Below are 11,284 nucleotides of genomic sequence, written 5' to 3' on the forward strand. Positions count from 1 at the left end.
CACAGACACTGTTAACACAGGTGTTGATGTAAGTCTTGGTGTGGCAGTCTGGTAAAGGAACAGGGATCTAAGTAACATTCAGACTAACATACTTCTGAAAGAAGGGACTATTCATAATCATTCCAGGATAACGGTTGTAAACTGAGTCTTTACGAGGCAGATAGATATATATAGTCATCAGAGGTTAAAAGCAGACTTATCACTGTATGTCGTTTTGTGCATTTGATTTTTTTAAAAAATATTTATTTATTTATTTATTTTGGCTGCAATGGGTCTTGTTGCGGCATGCGGATTTCTTAGTTGCTCATGCATGAGGGATCTAGTTCCCCAACCAGGGATCGAACCTGGGCCCCCTGCATTGGGAACATGGAGTCTTACCCACTGGACCACCAGGGAAGTCTCACATTTGATCTTTTTAAACTATGTGAACATATTAGCTATTCAAATACATAAAACTGGCATAATTAGATAAGGAACCACTTAAATATTCATAAAAATAATAAGCATCAGGAACTGGCTGAATTATTGGAATATCCTTAGAGTTAAGAGAATTAGGTAGATCTGTTCTATGAGTACTCAAAAAGTATAAATCTAAATATCTATACTTGTTTCAGAACCTAACATTTTCTCACAATAGAAAAACTTTTTATACAATACAAATACTTTTATACTTACATAACTAATACATACATATTCTATGTATTTTTAATTTTTTAAACAAATGGGTGTAAGTGCTCACTTGGGCAACACATGTATTAAATACATGGGTATACTCTAACCATACTATTTTTATTTTATTTGGAAACAACCTTAAAATTATAGAAACTACAAGAATATTATTAAGAACTCTAATTTACCCTTTACCCAGATTCACTAATTTTAAATATTTTGACACATTTTTTTTGTCATGTCCCCCTTTCCCACTATGTGTAAACTTTTTTGTTTGTTCTGGCCAATTTGAGAGACTGTTGCAGACATCATGTCACGTATGCATATATACTTCCTAAGAACAGGGATGTACATTTGGATACCCACAGTACAGTTATTAATTCAGGAACTTTAACGTTTATGCAATTCTTTTATCTAATCTACAGTCTACATTCCAGTTTCTTCAGCTATCCCAATAATTTTCTTTATAGCATTTTTTTTTCTGTTACAAATCTAGTTCAGGACTATAGATCCAATCAAGCTGCCATGCCTTTTTAAGATTATCTTTAATCTGGAATGGCTCTTTAGCCTTTGATTTTCATGTGGTTATTATTTTTGAAGCATACAAGCCAGGTATTTTATAGAATGCCCTCTGTGTAGGTCTGTCTGAAATGTCTTCAAGACTGTGTCACCTTAGCAGAGAAATATGCCAAGGAATCTTTGAAGGAAGAGATGAATCAGATGATGATAACATGTAACAGTTACTTCATTTACTTCTATTTTAAATTTCAAATACAGTTCCATGTAACTGTTTAGCCCTTTGAATTATTACATACCCATTGACTAATTTTCATTAAATTTTTGTCTTGTAATGATTAAAAAAAAAAAGTTGCCAAGCTTTATTTAGGTTGCAATCATGATGCCTTTTTGGTTTGCAAGAAACAATTTTTTACTATCATAGTTCAAAATGATGTTTTATAACTACATCATTCCTTCAGTATTTTGTAGTTGACATTCTATAAGAAAGGACTTTTCTCCCCCTTCCTCCATCTTGCCCCCCACTCATTTCTTACAATGTGGAAAGGTATTTAGAAGCTAAAGTCTCAGTGCTACTAATAGATTATTGCTTTTAGGTCCTTTCAGATATATAAACATAGCTATGCATATAACTATAACTATATATAGTATATATAACTATATGTAGTTGTATATAAGTATATGTAGACATATAAAACTCTGTATGGGGTTGTGTATTTTTTTCAAGTATTTATAATGTGTTCAATCCCAATTCAGTCACACAGGATTTTTCCTTGCCTTCTTCCATTCCCTATTTGTATCACCTCCTTCCACATTGACAACCCTCTCTCCCAGTGTTGTCTTCTCTCCTCCTCTTTCTCCCTTTCCTTTCCTCTTCTCCATTCCCCTTCCCTCCCGTTGGTTGTCAGGATGGAGGAGCACAATGCAGGCATCAAAGATTTAATATCAAACTTTAGAAAATGTCACAGAAAATGAAAACAGGCTTCTGGAAAGTGAGAAGGGCTTGATTCAAGAGGAAGAGGAATGATTGTAGGCACCCAGAGCCTCGAGTGACCTTGGCTCAGGGGCAGCTGCAGGGACCCTGTACCACCCTCGTATTTGTCTGAGCCTTGCATGGCAGAAGAAGCCTCAGTCCCTGCGCTGAGTCCCAGCCAACCTTCTTTGATGTTGCCACACAGTTTCCTATGAAAGTCATATTGACATTTTCTTCCATGCTATGTCCAACATTTCTTTTTCTGTTGGATAGTGAACACGAGGTCTGGGTTCAAGCAGTGATTCTTCTGTCGGTATCAGACTCTGCAACAGGAGAAAAATCATATTTTTCAAGTAAAGTTAAGTAAACAAATTTCGAGTTTGCCTAAATAAGAGAATGAAAAACCTACTTCTTTAAGATTGAACTTTGGGGTTCTGAGTAAGGAGGTCTCTGAGTAAATGTTGAATAGGTGATTTATTGGTTTTTAAAGTTTCCTTGGTGGAATGGACAATTATATTGCTTTATGAAAGAGAGGGAAGGATATTTTATGCATAAATATTTTTCTTTTATTGTGCCCATGTCCTTAGTTTAAATTCTTAAAAGATAGATTACTATCTTCATAAATCTATGAATCTATGTCCTGTTATAGCTATACATTATTGGAACTGAGTTTTAACAATTTTAAAAGCTGTTTTGTAATTGAAAGTACATTGCTACAAGCTAATTTTTTTAAATTTATTTTTAGTTATTTTAATTACAATTGCATAGTCTTTGATTACCAGGAACTTCACAATTAGTTTTGCTTCCACTTTGTTGCTTAGTTTTTAAATTAATTAATTTATCTGTCTATCTATCTATTGGCTGTACCACGTGGCTTGTGGGATCTTAGTTCCCCGACTGGGGATTGAACCCAGGCCCCTGCAGTGAAAGCACTGAGTCCTAACCACTGGACTGCCAGGGAATTCCCTGTTTTTGTTTTTAAATTAGAGTGTTTTATTTACAGAAAAGTCACAGAAAAGGATTACAGAAAAGTCCAGAAAAGGATTAATACAATTTTATGAACACAATTTTTTTTGGTAATAATTAACAGAATCAAGAGTAGTTTAATATATAATATCATTTGGTATATAATACACATTAAAATAGTTTTCATTTTATGAAAGTTTATGTTTATCCATTAGTTTTCATGCTAACTCTATCCATTAGTATTTTATATTCCTTTTTTTAAACAAATCTAAAACTAAGGCAGTATACATGAAACAGATTTGATAAATATTTTAAAATTTTGCTATCTTCTGTATCAGATACTACTTTAATTTTAGAACCATCTTCAAATAAAATGGTCTGTCCATTATAATTCCTAAATGAATGAGTTAAGCATCAAATGGACATCGAAATACGTAAAAGAAACTGTCATAAAATTTTAATGGAAAATATTGCATTAGCAATATCATAAATTAACAAAGAATTTTTAAAGAGTATTGCATGAAGTAAGGTACATTAAATGTTTTATAATGATTAGGTCTAGAATATTTTTTGCTTGCATTCTTGTTCATATAGTTTAAAACACTAAAGCACTGACTTGAATTAAAGAAGACTATATTAAAATGAATAAGATTGCAGCATATGCCATTTTAAGAATAAAAGAAAGATGGACTAAGTGCTTTGATTTTATGTTCTCCATTCAAGTAGTCTTCAGTGTTTCTGTTATCTTTGAATAACAAAAAGGATTCTTTAAGTACTGTGTGGGAAAAAAAGACCACCCTTTTACTCATAGAAGAATTCTAATCTTATTTGGATTGAATCTTCTAGATGTCTCAAGGCAATTCCTTTAAGTAATAGCAGTTCATTATAAGGTGGCCAAAAGTAATCACTAATTTTGACATATGGATCATGTGGGGCATCAAAAAATCTATTTATATGAATCTCTAACATTTCATGTAATGCTATCAGTTATGCAGTTGATTTTTTAATGTTTTTCTTTTTTCCTCCATATTTTTGTTATCATTTTAAAATTTCTTTTTAATTAATTTATTTTCAAAAAAATTTTTGAAGTATATTTGCTGTATAAAACTGTATGTTACAGGTGTACAATATAATGATTCACAGTTTTTAAATTTTATGCCTTATTTATCGTTATAAAATATTGTCTGTATTCCCTGTGTTGTGCAATATATCCTTGTAGCTCATTTTATCAATAATAGTTTGTGCCTCTTAATCTGATACCCCTATCTTGCCCCTCCGCCCTTCATTCTCCCCACTGGTAACCACTAGTTTGTTCTGTATAGCTGTGAGTCTGTTGCTTTTTTTGTTGTTGTTATATTCACTAACTTATTGTATTTTTAGGTTCCACATATAAGTGATACAGTATTTGTCTTTCTCTGACTTATTTCACTTATCATAATACCTTCCATGTCTATCCATGTTGCTGCAAATGGCAAATTTTTGTTCTTGTCCCTGTATATATGGAACAAAATATATGTTCCATATATACATACAATGGAATGTTACTCAGCCTCTTTATCCATTCATTTGTTGATGGACACTTAGGTTGCTTCCATATCTTGACTGTTTTAAGTAATGCTGCTATGAACATTGCGGTACATGTATCTTTTTTAATTAGTGTTTTTGTTTTTTATGGATATATACCCCAGAGTGGAATTGCTGGGACATATGTTAGTACTATTTTTAGTTTTTTTTGAGAAACCTCCAAACTGTTTTTCACAGTGGCTGTACCAATTTACATTCATACTGGCATTGTATGAGGGTTTTCTTTTTCAAGTCCTGGCTAACATTTATTATTTGTGGGGTTTTTTTGTTTTTTTTTTTTTTGTATTTTGGCTGCACCACATGGCATGCAGGATGGTTCCCCAACAAGGGATTGAACCCAGACCTCTGCAGTGAAAGTTCCAAATCCTAACCAGTAGGCCACCAGGGAACTCCCTTATTTGTGCTATTTTTGATGATAGCCATTCTGACAGATATGAGGTGATACCTCATTGTACTTTTAACTTGCATTTCCCTAATGATTAGCCATGTTGAGTATCTTCATGTGCCTGTTGGCCATCTGTATGTCCTCTTTGGAAAAATGTCTATTCAGGTCTTCTGCCCATTTTTTAATCAGAAGGAGAAATTAAGGAAGCAATCCCATTTACCATCACATCAAAAAGAATAAAATACCTAAAAATAAGCCTACCTAAGGGATCAAAATACCTGTACTTGGAAAACTATAAGACACTGATGAAAGAAATTGAAGACAACACAAACAGATGGAAAGATATACTGTGTGATTGGACTGGAAGAATCAATATTGTTAAAATGACCATATTACCCAAGGAAATCTACAGATTCAATGAAATCTCTATCAAAATACCATGGGTGGGACTTCCTTGGTGGTCCAGCAGTTAAGACTCTGTGCTTTCAATGCAGGGGGCCCAGGTTCGATCCCTGGTCAGGGAACTAGATCCCACGTGCCACAATTAAGGGCCTACAGGCTGCAACTAAAATGATCCTGCATGCCACAACTAAGAATTCAGCACGCCACAGTGAAGATTCTTCCTGCTGCAACTAAGGCCTGGCATAGCCGAAGAAATAAATTAATAAATATTTTTTAAAAAATGCCATGGGGGCTTCCCTGGTGGCGCAGTGGTTGAGAGTCCGCCTGCCAATGTAGGGGACATGGGTTTGTGTCCCTGTCCAGGAAGATCCCACATGCCACGGAGCAGCTGAGCCTGTGAGTCATGGCCGCTGAGCCTGAGCATCCAGAGCCTGTGCTCCGCAATGGGAGAGGCCACAACAGTGAGAGGCCCACGTACCTCAAAAAAAAAAAAAAAAAAAAAATGCCATGAATATTTTTCACAGAACTAGAACAAATAATTTAAAAATTTATATGGAAACACAAAAGACCCCAAATAGCCAAAACAATCTTGAGAAAGGACACTTTTGGAAGAATCAGGCTCCCTGACTTCAGGCTACGCACAAAGCTACGGTAATCAAAATGGTATGGTACTGGCGTTAAAAACAGACACATAGGTCAATGGAACAGAATAGAAAGCCCAGAACTAAACCCAGGTGCTTATGCTCAATTAATCTACAACAAAGGAGGCAAGAATAGACAATGTTTTTATTTTTCAATTTTCTATCAGTTACAGGAAAATGGTCTTCTCAGAACTCACCCAAGGTAATCAAGAGTTTCTCCTTAAATTCTTTTTTTTTAAACATCTTTATTGAAGTATAATTGCTTTACAATGTTGTGTTAGTTTCTGCTGTATAATAAAGTGAATCAGCTATATATATACATATATCCCAATATCCCCTCCCTCTTGTGTCTCCCTACCACCCTCCCTATCCCACCCCTCTAGGTGGTCACAAAGCACTGAGCTGATTTCCCTGTGCTATGCGGCTGCTTCCCACTAGCTATCTATTTTACACTTGGTAGTGTATATATGTCAGTGCTACTCTCTCACTTCATCCCAGCTTACTGTTACCCCTCCCCGTGTCCTCAAGTCCATTCTCTACGTCTGCATCTTTATTCCTGTCCTGCCCTAGGTTCATCAAAACCTTTTTTTTTTTAAAGATTCTATATATATGTGTTTAAAGATTCTATATATATGTGTATATGTGTTTAAAGATTCTATATATATATATACGGTATCTTTTTTCTCTTTCTGACTTACTTTACTCTGTATGATGACTCTAGATCCATCCACCTCACTACAAATATCTCAGTTTCGTTTCTTTTTATGGCTGAGTAATATTCCATTGCATATATGTGCCACATCTTCTTTACCCATTCATCTGTGGATGGACACTTAGGTTGCTTCCATGTCCTGGCTATTGTAAATAGTACTGCAGTGAACATTGTGATACATGACTCGTTTTGAATTATGGTTTTCTCTGGGTATATGCCCAGTAGTGGGATTGCTGGGTCATATGATAGTTCTATTTTTAGTTTTTTAAGGAACCTCCATACTGTTCTCCATAGTGGCTCTATCAATTTACATTCCCACCAACAGTGTGAGAGGGTTCCCTTTTCTCCACACCCTTAATTCTTTTATATTAAGCATTTTTGTTTTCAGCTTATTAAAGGTTCTCAATTCAGAAAAAAATGTCACTATGTGATGTTTCATTGTTTACTATATTAAGAGATTCCAGTATCTGTTGCTGTTCATCCAGCCACTATTTTTTCTTTATCTTTTCATTCTTTGACATTACCATTCTAGACAGTACCATTTGTAGATCATGTCTTAATTTTTGGAACTCTTCTTTTCCTAATGTTACCAGAACATCTTCATTCAGTGGGATTAATTTATGAGTTTTTTTCTTCCATTGACTAATTCCAGTGGTGGTCAAACATTTCACTGACATAATTAATGATAACTGAGCATTTGAATCAGTGAATGTCTCAGTTCTAGCAAGCAATGTTTTATTCTGACATTCTTCCACATCATTTCATATTTCTTCACCTTCTTTGGTAAGTTCTTCTTCAGCATCTCTAGTGTCTTCCACATCTGTAGTACAGTCTGTATCTTGCTGATTCAGTGATTCCCGCTTATGATTTTCTTAGCCTTATGATAATTTTAAAAGTTTTGGGACCTTGGGCAATCCCTTAAACCAGTGGTCCCCAACATTTTGGCACCAGGGACTGGTTTCATGGAAGACAGTTACTCCACAGACCGGGGTGGTGGGGAGGATGGTTCAGGTGGTAATGCGAGAGATGGGGAGCAGCAGATGAAGCTTCGCTGGCTCACCCGCCACTCTCGTCCTGCTGTGTGGCCCAGTTCCTAACACGCCATGGACCGGTACCAGTCCACAGCCCAGGGATTGGGGACCCCTGCCTTATACTATCTGTGCATGAGTTTCCTTATTACTCTATTCAGAGAATGTGCTAGAGAATAAAGGAGTACTTGAAGGGAAGCCCTCAAGTTAATCAGTTTCCTCAGTTCCCTACCACTTTGTCTTTCCCAACTAACAGGTGGGTTTTTGGAGCTGTCATTGGTGCAGGAGCTAGATAAGAGTGGCACTTCAGGCTTGGCTGGACTTTGGGTAATTCCCAATTCCAGCATGTGGGAAGTTTTCCCCCACACCACCAAGCAATTCTCTAGGTGTCCTGCAATTCAACTCAATTCTGACATTATCTATCCAGCGATAGCATCAGATTCCACAGGTTAAGGACTCAGTCCCACAAAACTGCCCCCTTCTGCTTCAGATATCAATCACAAGTTTAGGTTGTCACCTGAGTCTCTGATCAACTGGCTAAAAATCAGAGGTTCCTTCGATCCCCTCCTTGGGTTCAATTAATTTGCTAGAATGGCTCACAAGACTTAGAAAACCAATTTACTCACTAGATTATCAGTTTATTACAAAGGATATTAAAAGTTGGGAATCAGCAGCGGTAGGAACAGATACCTAGAGTAAGGTCCTGAACAAAGGAACTTCTGTCCCCATGGAGTTTGGGTCCAGCACTGTGGCGAATGGAAGTGTTCTAGTTCACAAACCTGGAAGTTTTAGAAACCCCATCCTTTTGTTTTTTTATGGAGTCTTCATTATATAGGCATGGTTGATTAAATCATTGGCCACTGGAGATTGATTTTAATTTCAGCCCCTCTCCCCTCCTCAGAGGTCTGGGGATGGGACTGAAAGTTCCAGCTCTCTTATCAGTTGGTTATCTTGGCAACCAAGCCAGCCCTCACCCTTCCCTACCTTCCAAAGTCACCGTATTAACATAACAAAAGACAGCTTTTTCAATCTCAGCACCAGAAATTCCAAGGGTTTTAGGAGCTCTGTGCCAGAAAGAGGGACCAAATATATATTTCTTATTCTAAGTTGCAGTATCACAGGTATCCAGTTCCCAAGTGTTGCAGGAAAGAAAGTGGGGCCAGAGAGAATGGTAACATCCCAGGTCACATCCAAGTCCCTGGGATAGCCACTGAGTGTGGGTTCTTGGCTTCACACAGGAAAGAATTCAAGAGCGAGCAATAGTAAGGCGAAAGAAGGTTTATTTAGGGAGATACATACTCCATAGAGTGTGGGCCATCTCAGAAGGGGAGAGGCACTAGGATACAGGGTTGTCAGTTTTTACAGGGGTGGGTAATTTCATAGGCTAATGAATGGGAGGATTATTCCAACTATTTTGGGGAAGAGGCGGGGATTTCTAGGAATTGGGCTACCACCTGTGTTTTGGCCTTTTATAGTCATTGGCCTCAGAACTGTCTTGGTGCCTGTGGGTGTGTCCTTTAGCTGATATATTACAATGAGCATATACTGAGACTCAAGGTCTAGTGGAAGTCAATCACCCACCATCTTTGACCTAGTTGGTTCTAACCAGTTTATGTCATGTCCTCAATGGCTATCATTCTTTTAAAGGTTGTGCCCTGCCCCCTTCCTATCTTACCAGCATTAAGGGGTCTCCTTCAGGGCTGCGGCTCCATATCCTGTGAACTGCCAGGCAGCCCCAGTGGCAAGTAGCAACCATTATGGCACTCTCCTCAGCCCATCACTTACCACCACGGAGCCACTGCTTCTGTTTTTTAGTTTTGCCTGTTGGCCCTCCTCTACTAAGCTCCTGTCTATACTAGCAATGATGCCAGATATACTAAATGGTTTCTAGCTTATTTCAGTCTTCTTTGTTAATTATACTGTGCCTCCCAGCTGTGAGAGTCATTGATTCCGTAATGTTGATTGAACGTTTACTTTTTGTCAGCCCATTTGTGGAATTGTTGGCAAAACAGCTATGACTCTTGTGGGGACCTAGTTTGGAAAAGAGACAGGGCAAACAATCAGACAACCTGCTGTCTACGAGAGGACAGTGAGCTAAGTGCCTGGTGTTTAGGAGCCTATTGGAGGGTGATCAGGAAGAGATTCTTAGGAAAGTCAATAATTGGGTTGGGGCTTAGGGGTAAGCCCATGGTTTGGAAATAGAGGGATTTGATGGAAGTTCACAGACAAGGAAACTGAACACATCAGAGGCATTGCCAAAAAGCAAAAGACCTGTCTCACAAACATATGGAGAGAGAAGGGAGAGCAAAAGTTTGGGATTTAACATGTGTATGGGCCCCATAGAGCAGAGGGAACATGGCATTCATTGAAGGATTTTTATCAATGTTGTTCTCTGGTGAGATATGGATAAGTCTACAGGATAATTGGAGAAACAGAAAGAATGGGATCATAGAGATACATTTGGGACTGATTCAAACTGTATTCATTTATACTGAGGGTCAGCAAAGTACAACCTGTAGCCAAATCCAGACCTCTGCCTTGTATGTATAAGGCTTGTGAAATAAAATTGGTTTTTATATTTTTAAGTAGTTGAGAAAAATCAGAGTACTATTTCTTCAAATTTCAGTGTCCATAGTAAAGTTTTATTGGAATACAGTCATGCAAATTTGTTTACACATTGTCTATGGCTGCTTTCACACTACAACAGCAAAGTTGAGTAGTTGCTACAGAGACCTATATCTCTTAAGGCTTAAAATATTTACAGCTCTTTACAGAAAAGGATTACTAACCTGTAATTTACAGAATTAAACGATTTTTGTTGAATGCCCATGTCAAGGCAGGCTATCAGTTATTCATGTATATGTTGTAGGGGATCACAAGTTAAGAAGACAAGACCCCTTTCATTTTAGAGCTTCCATTTTGGTGGAAGTTAAATTTTACTTAGTAGGTGGGTTTATTTGAAATCTAGATAGAAATACTGGCATATGGAATGTGCTTTATGTTATGGCATCTCTGCCTCTGAAAACCTCCTGAGAGACTTCCTGAAGGTAATGCTGTCCAAACTGAGACAAGGATGGAGAGAGGTTAGAGGCCAGAGGCAAGAGTCTGAGCTGAAATTCGGATGTGATAGGACCATGGAGGAATGGGGAGTGTTTCTGTTACCAGGTTCGTTGACTGAACCCATGCTGGGGTCCTAGCCTGGCTAAGACCCCTTGTCTCAGCCAGGGAGGTTCTTTTTCTGATCGGATCCATGCAGTCAATAATGAAACTGATGCTGAGACTGGAACAGCAGTGGCCAAAGAATGGAGAAGCAGGAACCTAGTTCACAACTCAACTTCTCAACCCAATTCAGGCAGAGACACCAAATATATAGGAGAGTCGAAATAAAAGGGAGGGTTTTGGAAAGAG

General features: G+C 37.5%; 1 pseudogene; it reads right to left on the minus strand.

The window, feature by feature from the left end:
• Nucleotides 1-3,925: 3,925 nt before the first annotated feature.
• LOC103071890 (centromere protein K-like) lies at nt 3,926-9,632 on the minus strand (annotated as a pseudogene).
• Nucleotides 9,633-11,284: the final 1,652 nt, after the last annotated feature.

Source organism: Lipotes vexillifer, unplaced genomic scaffold (assembly GCF_000442215.2).
Source record: "Lipotes vexillifer unplaced genomic scaffold, Lipotes_vexillifer_v1.1 scaffold955, whole genome shotgun sequence".
NCBI classification, from domain to species: Eukaryota; Metazoa; Chordata; class Mammalia; order Artiodactyla; family Lipotidae; genus Lipotes; species Lipotes vexillifer.